Raw genomic sequence first — 12,063 nt, 5'->3', positions numbered from 1 at the left:
GACTAGAAAAACATTTACATGGAAGGCTGGAAATCCAGGGGAGGGGTGAGTGGATGGGTAACTGGGCGGAGGGGAAGTGTGTGAGTGGCTGAGTTATATGTGGTGAATGGGTGGGGGGCCTGCAGTGGACGGTGAATGGATGTTACGCATAGATGATGTCTGATGGGCACATCATAGGTGAGCGAGTGGGGAATGGGTGAATGGGTGTGTGCGCTGTTTGAATCCACCACGGGGTGTCGCCCTGCACCAGTTGGAGTACTGGGCCCTGGTGAACGCTGTTTCTGACCAAAGTGGACTTTAAAAAGAGGAACCTTTTGTCCCAGGCAGTGGTGAAAGGTTCCCCGGTGACGCAGGCTTGTAAACAAGTTGAGAAGACGCTGCGCAGCGAGTGCACGTCAAAGCGAGACCTGCAAACAGCGCTTCCACGACCTTGGCCCTGCTCGTGGGCTCCGGGGTGGGGTTGGGGGGACGCGCTGAGCGCGGGGTCAGGAGTCCTCCCTGCTCCTGCGGCTGCAGAGCTGAGGCAGCCACATTTCCCAAGCTGCAGGAAGGTGTTGGGGTGGTGGTGGGGTTAAGGATGGGGATGTCTCAAAGCCTAAGCAGTTCCTTTGGCCAGAGGCACACGCCCTCGCCTTCTAATCGCCTGATTTCCAACTTTATTGGGAAAGCTACATCCTATCTCAAACTCCAACCCCACCCCCGCCCTTCCTAGCCTTGGCTCCATCAGAATCTGAATTTATTTTGAACTTGATTTCAGGCTCACATTTTGAACCCCATCCTCCCCAAACACTAACTAATCCAGGGAGTCTTTACTCCCACTCTGCAGGGCCTTTTTGTGCAAATGCCATTCCTAATACCAAACCCCAGTCTTCTAACTCTAAGCACAGCACCTCTTCAACCAATAGCAACACCACCTAACTCAACCCGGGTATGGACCAACTCCACGCCCACCCATGGACTCGTAGACACTTCAAAATGCTGTTTTTAAAAAGATAGACAGGAAATGCACGAATTCTTTGTGGGTGTTAACATCCCAATGATACAAATGAGGTTGGCCGCAGGGTCTCCCTTCACCAGCCACCGTGTCCCGCCCGCCATCTCTTCAGAACGCTCAGCTTTGCAGCTGGACCTGCATCCTTTCACCAATGGGTCATCCTAGCCATGCGTTCCTGCGCCCTGCTTTTTAGACAATGCTGTCCATAAAACTTCTCAGGCGGCCTTCTCGAGGCTGTGGCAATGGTCCAAGAGAAGGAGGATCCTGACTGTGGGGCAGGGAGGTAGCAGTGTACGGAGTGAAAAGTGGCCTAGTCCTAGATACATGGTGAGGGACTCGCTGGGATAGGCTATGAGGCGAAGGAGCTGGTGAGGGCCTGAGCACCTGGGCGGGCCCAGAGCAGGTGGGAGAGCGCTGGGCTCTGCAAGTGCTCTCACTGCCAGGCCCCTGGGCCTGCTTGTCACTCAGCAGGACTCCAGCTCACCGATGCATTCCCATGTGGAGGACTCAGATCCAGATCATTTGTTCAGTCACTTATTCACTCAGCTGATGTTTATTCAGCTCCTGCTCTGTGCCAGGAATGAGGAAGGAGCTGGGGCTGTGAGATGGTCTCTGTCCCCATGGAGTTACAGCCCAACAGGGGAGGGGGAGGTTCCTCTGATGAAGGAATGAAACACAGCAAGTGAGAAAGGACAGGACGGGAGGCCCTGTCTGGGCTGCTGGCCTCGCCCTGACTGTGGAGGAAATGGGAGGCATGGGGGCTGGGGGTGGGGGTGGGGGTGGGAACAAGAGGGGGAAGGCACGAGGTGTGTGCAATGGCAGGGACGACGTGCCACAGAGGGGCGAGGAGGGAGCTTACACAGAGGAAGGTCAGCGAGGACTTTTTACGGAGGTGTTTGAGGAGTAAAGCTGAGATGGAGCCGGGCTGGCATGATCAGGGCGAGGATGGGGAGGTGGGCAAAGCCTGTGAGGAGGCCCTGAGGCTGGGAAGGCCTTGGCCAGCTTGAGGACCTGCACCAGTGTCAGCTTCCGCACTGAGAGAGACCACCCCAACATGGAGTGCTCAAACAATGGCCACTGGTTTTGCTCACAATTCTGTGGGTCAGCCATTTGGTCTTTGTTCTGCCAAGTGGGTCTCAGGCTGGAACCAACTGAATGCACTGGTGCGTCTGAGGTCGACTGGAAGGGGGGCTGGAGGTGGGAACCCCTGGGGGTCTCGGGTGAGAGGCCTGCGTCTGCTCCCCAGAGCTAGTCTGAGCCTGTCCCACACAGCGGAGCAGGGGTGTGAGAGGAAGCTGCCAGGCCTGGTGAGCCCCAGGCTCGGAGCAGCACAGTCTGTGGACCAAGGTGAGTCACAGGCTGGCCTAGACTCCGGGAGGAAGGGGCGAGCAGTCCCCACAGCTGGACAGGAGGAGCTGTGGGATGGTGGCTGTGCTGCATGCACCGTGGCCAGTGAGCTGGAGCTGAGAGCAGGGTTGTGGTGTGGCCACAGGGGTTGGACTCTTCATGTGGTTCCGAGTGCAAGGGGAAACGACTTAAGCGGGAAAGACTTAATGTAATTAAAATTTCCCCAAACCAGATGGATTGAAGTGGACAGGAGCAGATGTGGGAAGAGGAGGTGCTGCCCTGTCCGAGGATGAGGGAGGGTGGCTTGGACCTGGCCCCAGGAACCGTGGAAATGAGAGGCAGGAAGAGCATCTGCTGGACCAGGCGACAGGCTGCTAGGCCACTGCCGGGCCAAAAGAGGGAGTGGTATGGGCGATGTCTCAGGTTTCTGGGCCTCAGAGTTCCCTGCCCAGACAACTGGGAGCCTGTTCCCAGGCCTGACCCTCCCAAAGGGACCTGTGCCATGGGTGTGCTCCCGTAGGCCTGGGAGAGGCAGGGGTGTTGTTTGCAGGGGCAGACATTGCTGTGTACGGAGCTTGTGCTCAGTCCTGGGGGTCATGCACGTTTGATCAAGGCCCACAGCTCTGGATGGAGCTGGGGTGCGGAGAGATGGGTGTCCTGGGTTCCACAACTATTAGGGGAATAACTGAGGTTTGGTTGTGTCTGAGAGGCACCCACGTGGAGACAGCAGACAGGTGGCTGAAAGAAAAGATTGGGATTTAGAGAGCAATCCTGCAGGAGATAGAAATCACTGGCAAAACCATGGAATAAACGCCACAAACACTGATGACGACGCTTGGGAAAGGCCTGTCCCAGGCCATGTACAGTACCAGCACACAAGTGTGTGCTGAATAAGTGAGTCAGTGTCAGTGAGGGAAAGAATCTCCGCGCCCCTCCCCCCCCGCCCCCACCCCCGCCCCTGCCCCCGCTGCTTCCTGCTGAGCTACACTGCACCACCTGCACCGGCTCCTTGGCAGACTGTGCTCTGGACACACTGGCCTTCTCTTTGTCTCACCTCAGGGCCTTTGCACGTGCCTGGCTCTCAGCCACGGATGCTCTCCTGTGACTCTCAGCCTGGCTAAGGGCTATCATCCTTCGGGCCTCCACTCACATGCCTGTCTTGACATCCCAGTCTACTAGTAGCTATGCCTCCTACTGCCTCTGCTTATCTCCAACCGATTTCTTCACTCACATTACAAGAATGGACACAAGACACTGGTGGGTGGGGTGAGGGCATGTGCTGGGGGGTAGGGGAGGCTGGGGGAAGGTCAATGGGGAAAAAAAGGAGACATATGTACTACTCTCTGTAGTACTTTAAACAATAAAATAAAATTTTTAAAAATGGGCAAATAAAAAAGAGAAGTTTCCTTCCGGGCAGTTATTTATCTAAATGTCGAGAGCAGGGCTGTCTTGGTTTTGCTCGCTGCCCTCTGCCCAGCACCCAGAATAGAGCCTTGGTCATACTTGGTGTCTCCTTGGTGCCCTTCCTTGCCCTTGTACTCTGATCCTCACGGTCTCAAAGCCCAAGGAGTCAGGTAGGTCCCCTCCAGGCTCCGACCTACTCTCAGTTCCCCAGGAGTGTGCCTCCCTTCCTACTGCTCCTCCCTCCCTCCCACTCTGTCCCACTGGGGCGCCCCTGGGCACCTAGCCTGTGTGCTCAGGCAGTGCAGGGGCTTGGAGGTCCTTTTAGGTGGCCCTGGACAGGCCATGCTCCATCTCTGGACTTCAGTGTCATTATCAGTAAAATGGAAACAAAAACAGGCAAAGATGAAGCATTGAGCCAGAGGAGGGGAAAGGCAGAGAGGGGGAGAGTCTGCCCAGGTCCCAGGGGACGGAGACCAGACATGCTGGGGAGCTGGCCATCTGGGGTGTGATATGCAGGTGGAGAAGGGAAGCGAGGGCATTTGCCTGCAAATGCAGTGACTCCCCAATTCTCTTGTCTGTAACCCAAGTTAAGGAATCCATTGCCTAGTGCAGTGATGGCGAACCTATGACACGCGTGTCAGAGGTGACACACGAACTCATTTTTTTTGGTTGATTTTTCTTTGTTAAATGGCATTTAAATATATAAAATAAATACCAAAAATGTAAGTCTTTGTTTTACTATGGTTGCAAATATCAAAAAATTTCTATATGTGACACGGCACCAGAGTTAAGTTAGGGTTTTTCAAAATGCTGACACGCCAAGCTCAAAAGGTTCGCCATCACTGGTCTAGTGCAAGCCTGAAAGGAAGGTGTCACAGAACAGTACTCACCTTGCCATCTGCTATGAACTCTGGTAGTTTTTTTCCTTTCCGTTTCTTTGATTTTTGTCTTTAACAAGGCTGATTGCACTTTGTGAACTGGATTCCAGGACCCCCTTCCGGGTTACAACTTGGTGTTGGCAGGAGCAATAAAGAGATCTGGCAAATGACTGTCAGAAAGCGCATCACCCAGGCCTGGCTGTGCCCTGCCCCACACCCCTCCCCTGAGCACAATGGGGTAGGGGAGGTGACAAGCATCACCTGTCTTCCTCCATCCACCCCAGGCTGAGCTCTGCCTCTGTTTTCTGTTTTATCCTCAGACTATCCCAACATAATCCCATCTAACACCTTCCAGGTGACACACCCAGGACGCCCTGGCACAGATGGACCAGCCAGGAACATATTCAAGTCTGGATAAAGAGCCCTGCCCCAGCCAAGGCCCCAATGCCCAGCCACCCCACTGCTCTGGGCCCAGCTCTGGACCCAGTAACGGGAGGAAGGGGCACCTCACACCGCCAGCGCTGCTCCAACGTGTAGGTATTGTGGATGTCATCCCTGCCCACACATCTGTGTTGGAGCGTGAGTTGGCCCCAGGCCTTGGTGCCTTGGAACCTGTTATCTCCACCCCACCTGACCCCATCTTGTCTCTTTCTTCACCACAGCTTTGCTGAGTGGCCAGATTATTATGACCACCTGACGTTTGTAGGCAAATTAGCTATAATTTCATGCTGAGGTTGCTAGAGGGCCAGACCATTATAAATAGGGAAGCAGGTTGTTTACCACGACAGTAGAAGTGATTTTTTTCTGAAGATATGGGTAAACAATGTGATTTAACAGCCTTTGAACGTGGGATATATATTATGATGAGTGGCCAGATTATTATGACCACCCCATCAGTACTTTGTTGGGACACCTTTTGCCTTCAATACTGCAGCGATTCTTCTTGGCATTGACTCCATGAGATGTTGAAAGGTGATGCGAGGAATCTGACACCATGCCTGATGAATAGCACTGTCCAGTTCTGTGAGATTTGATGGTTGTGGGACCAGCTGCCTGATGGCTCTTTTAACTTCGTCCCACATATGCTCAATTGGATTGAGATCTGGTGATTGTGGGGGCCACCTAAGCAAGGTAAAGTCTCCCTCATGTTCTTGAAACCACTCCTGCACAATATGAGCACTGTGGCATGGCACATTGTCTTGTTGGAAGAAGCCGTTTCCATTGGGATACACCATCGACATGATAGGATGAACTTGATCAGCAATGATACTTAGGTATGTTGTGCTATTCAGACGTTGTTCCACATGAATTAAAGTGCCCAAATCATGCCAGGAAAACATGCCCCAAACCATAACACTGCCCCCACCAGCTTGAAGGGCTGTACTCATGCATGTGGGGTGCATGCTTTCATGCAGTTTCCGCCAAATTCTCACTCTGCCATCTGCATGACGCAACTGAAAACATGATTCATTGGACCACATGACTCTTTTCCAAGGCTGGACTGTCCAATCCTTGTGTTCCTGTGCGAATTGGAGACGCTTTATCTTGGTAACTGCAGACAGCAAAGGTGTTCGAACAGGCCTTTGGCTTCCATATCCCATCTGATGCAGTGTACGGCTAATTTGCCTACAAACATCAGGTGGTCATAATAATCTGGCCACTCATAATAATATATATCCCATGTTCAAAGGCTGTTAAATCGCGTTGTTTACTCATATCTTCAGAAAAAGATCACTTCTACTGTCGTGGTAAACAACCTGCTTCCCTATTTATAATGGTCTGGCCCTCTAGCAACTTCAGCGCAAAATTATAGCTAATTTGCCTTTAAATGTCAGGTGGTCATAATAATGTGGACATTCAATACACACACACATACAGTGGGGCCTTGACTTACGAGTGTCCTGACTAACGAGTTTTTTGAGATACCAGCTGTCTCTCGGCCGATTTTTTGCATTGAGTTGATAGAGTAATTAATGAGCTTGGTCTCGGAACGAATTAAACTCGTAAGTCAAGGCCCCACTGTATGTATGTGTGTGTGTGTGTGTGTGTGTGTGTGTGTGTGTGTGTATATATATATATTTTCCCCTCTCTAAGAGCCACTATGGAGGAAACAAAACCATTTTTTCACCCACATCCAAGCCTCTGCCATCCATATTATCCAGGCCACTTACATCTCCACCTGCCACCCTTCCTCTGCCCCTGCTGTGTTCTGGAGGCCCCTTGAGTCTCACTCTGGGTGTCCGGTTTGGTTTGACCGATTGGAGGCTCTGGCAGGCAGGCAATGGGTGGTGGGAGCAGAGAGAGGTGGGGAGGAGGATCCTACTTTCACACCCCACCTCCCCACTGCAGTCCCCAGCTACTTCTGGTCCACCACCACCTCCCCCACCCCACTGTGCTCAGGGGAGGGGTGTAGGGCAGGGCACAGCCAGGCCAGGGAGTAACTGGGAGCTGCATGGCCCTTTGCCTGCCCTGCCTCTGTCAAGTGCATTGTCTTGTCCCTCTGGGATGCTGGCTGGCTGACTGACATGCCCCACAGCCCTTTTTTGCATACAACAGCAGAACAGTCTTCTCAAAAACCGACATCAGCCTCTCTCTTGCCTAAACACTTCAGTGGACTCCCGTTGCTCGGAGAATACAAACACAAATCTTTATTACCATCTACAATGGTGTTGGTTACATTGTCAGTTACATTCCTTAGCTGATCAGGAGGTTAATTGATGGGTTGCATTTCTTCCCTTTCTCTCTCCCTTTTCCCCCTCTTCCAAGGACACTAGAGCAGATTAGAAGGGGCAGGGAATGGAGAGCATCAGTGCTTACTGCCAGAGCCTGGGCTAGGGGGCTGTGTGGTTGAGTCGGAGGTGATCTCTTACTGTGGGCCGGGAATCCTTGGCCTCCCCTTGGCCCTCTTTATGGCTCCCACCTTACCCCCATATCCATCCGGCTCACAGCTTAGCCTCCTGACAGTGACTCAAACATCCTGGCTCTTTCCCACCGTGGAGTCATTGCATCTGCTCTTCCCAGGGCCTGGGTTGCCCTTCCCTCTACTCTTCCCTTCCGACTCCCACATCACCTTCTCAGCGATGCCCTCCCTGGGTGGTTTCCCTGAAGCAGCTTCCCTCCGTCTTCCTGTTGTCTGTCACGGGGCATTGTTTTATTAGAATCTCTAAGAGGACATAAGGAGTGGCTAGATGAGGAGCACTAACTATTCCCAGCACTTATTAGCATTGGTAGTAATCAAGGTCACTCTTGTCTCCTTGCTTATCCCCCCCTGGAGTAAAAGCTCCCAGAAGGTAGGTCCTCACTTCTCATGTTAACCACTCTATCCCGAGACCAGTGTCTGGCACACAGTAAGTGCTCAATAAATGCCTGCTGAGCGAGTAAATAAATGAATGAATAAACTCTGTTGCTTGGAACAGATTGATTTCAGGGAAGAACTTTCCCAGGATGCCTTGCACCCTTGGTAACCCTGGGTGGGGGCTGGGACTCAGAGGAGTGGGGTCAGGCAGGGACAGCTGAGGGCCCTGGCCGGCCCTGTGCCCTGTGTGTGCCCTCTCTGTTCCTCCACCCCTGTCAGCCCTGACAGCTGGTAGGATCCAACTCAGCCTAACCTGACAGCCAGAGCTCCCCCCAGCTCCCTGCTGCAGGCGACAGGTCTGTTCACCAGCAGATAGCTCTGAGGTGTGCACCAGGAGAGCCTCCTCCCGTCTCTGCTGCTCGTGAGTTGTCATCAGACTCATCCCTCTTTGCAGCTCGGCATCTCAGCTGAGAAATCAAGGTAGTAATACCTACTGTGAGGACGGAATGAGGCTGTGCAGTCCACCTGCTGAAAGACTGACGTGCAGTTGACACTGATAATCAACCATCCCAAACCATGGGCAGAGTGCACGTATGCTGGCTGGCCAGTGGGAGGAGACGTTCCTTGTCCCATGATGGCTTGTCCATTATGTGGGGTGGCGGCAGTGCCCGAAATGCTGCCGTCTGGGCCCCCTACCTGGTAGCCTCTCTCGAATCTTATTCAGAACAGCAAATGCACCTGGGAAAGGCTGTGCGGTAGGGCTCAGTCTTCAGAGCAGGAGAGCTTTTCTCTTCTTACAGGTGGGGGTCGTGTAAAAGGCCAGTGCATTTTAGGAGAAAGTGATGAGGGGGAAGAACATGAAGGGAAGGACAGGCATCCAGGCCTGGCCTGGCCTTGACTTTTAGACGTAGGTGAGGTCCTCATCTCAGCATACACCCATCAGAATAAGTTCCAGCTGGACTAGAGAGGGCAATAACACTGAACCATGACAATTCTAGAAGATGATGTGTTACTAAGCAACAGCATGAAAACGTGACTAAATCCATAGATAACCCTGAAAGGGGGGAATTTTCTAAATATGACACTATATATATGACATCCTATATAATAAGTGAAGGCAGAATCCATAACTGCATTTGGGTTATATGCATAAATATAAATTAATCCTGCAACGCAAAAACATGGTTGGCCACATATATGGTGCCCAAAATTCAAGTCTCCTTCCTCTGCAGGGGTTCATACACATGAGTAAGGAGAAGATAAGCATTACTACACCAGGCAGATGTTATGAACAGGCACTCCACAAAAGAAACAACCCCAGTAAAACATAAATAAGCATATAAAAACATTCAACTTCATCAATAATCCAAGAGACAAAATTAAAACAATGGCACTTTTTTTTTTTTAACCTGTCACACTGGCAAAAACTGACAAAAAAGTCACTTTTTATGAAGTGACAATCCTCAGTGCTGATGAGGAGATGTGAAATGGGGATTAGGATAGACTGATGGCAGGGATCTAAGTTGATCTGATTTCTGAAGGAGGAGTTGGTTACAAACAATAAATCTAAAACACCCTTGAATAAAAAATCTCACTTTTCAAATTTATCTTTCAGAAGAGTAGGATAGGTATACAAAGATATGTGCACTAGGGCAGTTTATTGCAGCTTTTATATGACAGTGAAAAGTTGGAAACAAAATAAACGCCCTTCAAGAATGGATTTGCCAAATAGATGATGGTGCAGGTCCCTCTGTGGAATACTAGGCAACTTCTAACAATGGCTGCTATCAATCTCTTATTATTGGCATAGAAAAAAGTCACAGTGCATTCTTCTGTTTGGAAAAGGCTCTAGAAGCACCCCATGTCTGTCTATTGGTGAGTGGATAACAAAATGTGGTCTATCCATGCCATGGAATGTGATTCAGCCTTTAAAAGGAAGGACGTTCTGACTCATGTTACAGCATGGATGAACCTTGAGGACATTTGAAATAAGCCAGTTACAGTGGACAAGTATTGTATTATTTCACGTATATAAGGTCCCTGGGGGAGTCAAACTCATAAAGACAGTAGGATGGTGGTTTCCAAGGAATGGGGAGTTAGTGTTTAATGGGCATAGGGGTTTCTGTTTGGCAAGATGAAAAATTGTAGAGATAGTGGTTGCACAACAATGTGAATATACTTAACACTATTGAACTGTACACTGAAATGGTTAAGATGGTAAATTTTATGTGGTTTTAGATGCAATTTTTGTTTTAAAAAGGCACTAAGACAATGTTTCCATTTTTGTAAGATAGTAAGAAAATGTTAACTGTGATGTTATTATAAATGAGATTTTTCTTTATTATACTTGTCTGTTTGTTCTGATATTGTGTGCAGTGAGAACATCCTATATAATAAAAGGCTAATATGTAAATCGACCAAATGGCAGAATGACTGGTCGCTATGATGTGCACTGACCACCAGGGGGCAGACACTCAATCCAGGAGCTGCCCCCTGGTGGTCAGTGTGCTCCCACAGGGGGAGTGCTCCTCAGCCAGAAGCTGGGCTCATGGCTGGCGAGTGCAGCAGCTGTGGCGGGAGCCTCTCCCACCTCTGTGGCAGTGCTAAGGATGTCTGACTGACAGCTTAGGCTAGCTCCGCCTAAGCCTTCAGTCAGACATCCCCTGAGGGCTCCCAGACCTCGAGAGGATGCAGGCCAGGCTGAGGGACCTCCTCCCCTCAACTCCCCAGTGCATGAATTTTGTGTACCGGGCCTCTAGTTTACTTAATAAAAAACGATTTCCAAAATAACATACTAAGTTGCACAATCAAAACAGACATACAACAAAATCATATTTTTTCTAGTTATTAAAGAAATATACATTTATTGCACAAAACCTGGAAAAGTGAAAAATCTAACACTAAAAAAAAGAGATCAGTTATGATCCCATCACTCAAAGTACATATTTTAAAAAATCATCAATATAAAAAATTCTACATCTTTCTAATTTTTCTATGAATATATTTTTTCTTTGCATAATCATCTATAGAACAATTTCTACATAAAGTTTTGCACCTGCTTTTTTTTTGCTTTAACTTTCATGCACGTAGTCTTTTAAAAAGCTGATTTAAGTAGATAAATGATATTCCACTGCACATTTGGGACATAGTTCATCATCAGTTTTCCTTTTTGTTGGACATCAATTGGTGTCTATTTTTTCTCAGTTCTAAGTAATGTTGGGAAAGACAAATTTGTATGTAAATCTGACTGCAAATCTGACCATTTCTTTGGGATTGGCTTCTAAAAGCAGACTTACCAACTCAAAAGCAATGGATGTGTTACAAGGCGCCTTCTGGAAATGTGCCCATTTAACCACTTTCCAACAATGCCGTGACATTAAATATTTTTGTCAACTGGATGGAAGGATATCCTGTTTTAATTTGTATTTCTTTGATCTGCGGTGAGGGTAAGACTTTTTCTGTGCATGCACTGGCCATATGCATGTTCTGTTCGTGTCTTTTTCCCACTTGGGCTGTTGTTTTCCTTACTGTGTTTTTAAGCAACAAGGAATCCCTCCCTGAATCTGGCAAATGGCTAGTGTCAGGCTGGGGTGCTGGTAAGTCCAGGACCCCTGCACAGACCCCTGCTTATGTGTGCAGCCTGCCCTGTGTGTGGGATCATGACTTCCCACCCACCCTGGTTCCTGGTGGTTTGCTCAGAGCCAAGTGGTGCCAGTGATCCCCTAACTCACAGGACAGGCGCCCTGGGCAAAGGGATGGAAACTTTCGGCTCCAGGTGGGCCTGAAAACACACGTTAAACTTTGAGGACTTTAACCAGGCAGGAGTGACTCATTAACTTCCTGTCACTCATGAACACTCTCCGCCCAAGCTTAGGAGGTGATTTTGATGTGTCTTCATTTCTGAATGTGAATTCAATTCCTTCTAGTAGACATTGTGACGTTTTTCTCTTATGATTTCCATCTGTCATTTTGATTTGGTTCTCAGATGTGTCCATTCTGCTATTCAATCTTGTTTTGGGTTTTCATGAAGATTATTAAGTATTAAGTTCTCAAGAATTCTTTCTTGTTCTCTGAGTGCTCCTTTTTCATAGTGATTGGTTCTTGTTTTATGGATTCCCTATCCCCATGGTGAGCACAAAAGTGTG

Source organism: Myotis daubentonii, chromosome 8 (genome assembly GCF_963259705.1).
Source record: "Myotis daubentonii chromosome 8, mMyoDau2.1, whole genome shotgun sequence".
Taxonomy (NCBI): domain Eukaryota; kingdom Metazoa; phylum Chordata; class Mammalia; order Chiroptera; family Vespertilionidae; genus Myotis; species Myotis daubentonii.
The sequence above is the reverse complement of the archived record's forward strand: the minus strand, read 5'-3'. Positions refer to the sequence as shown.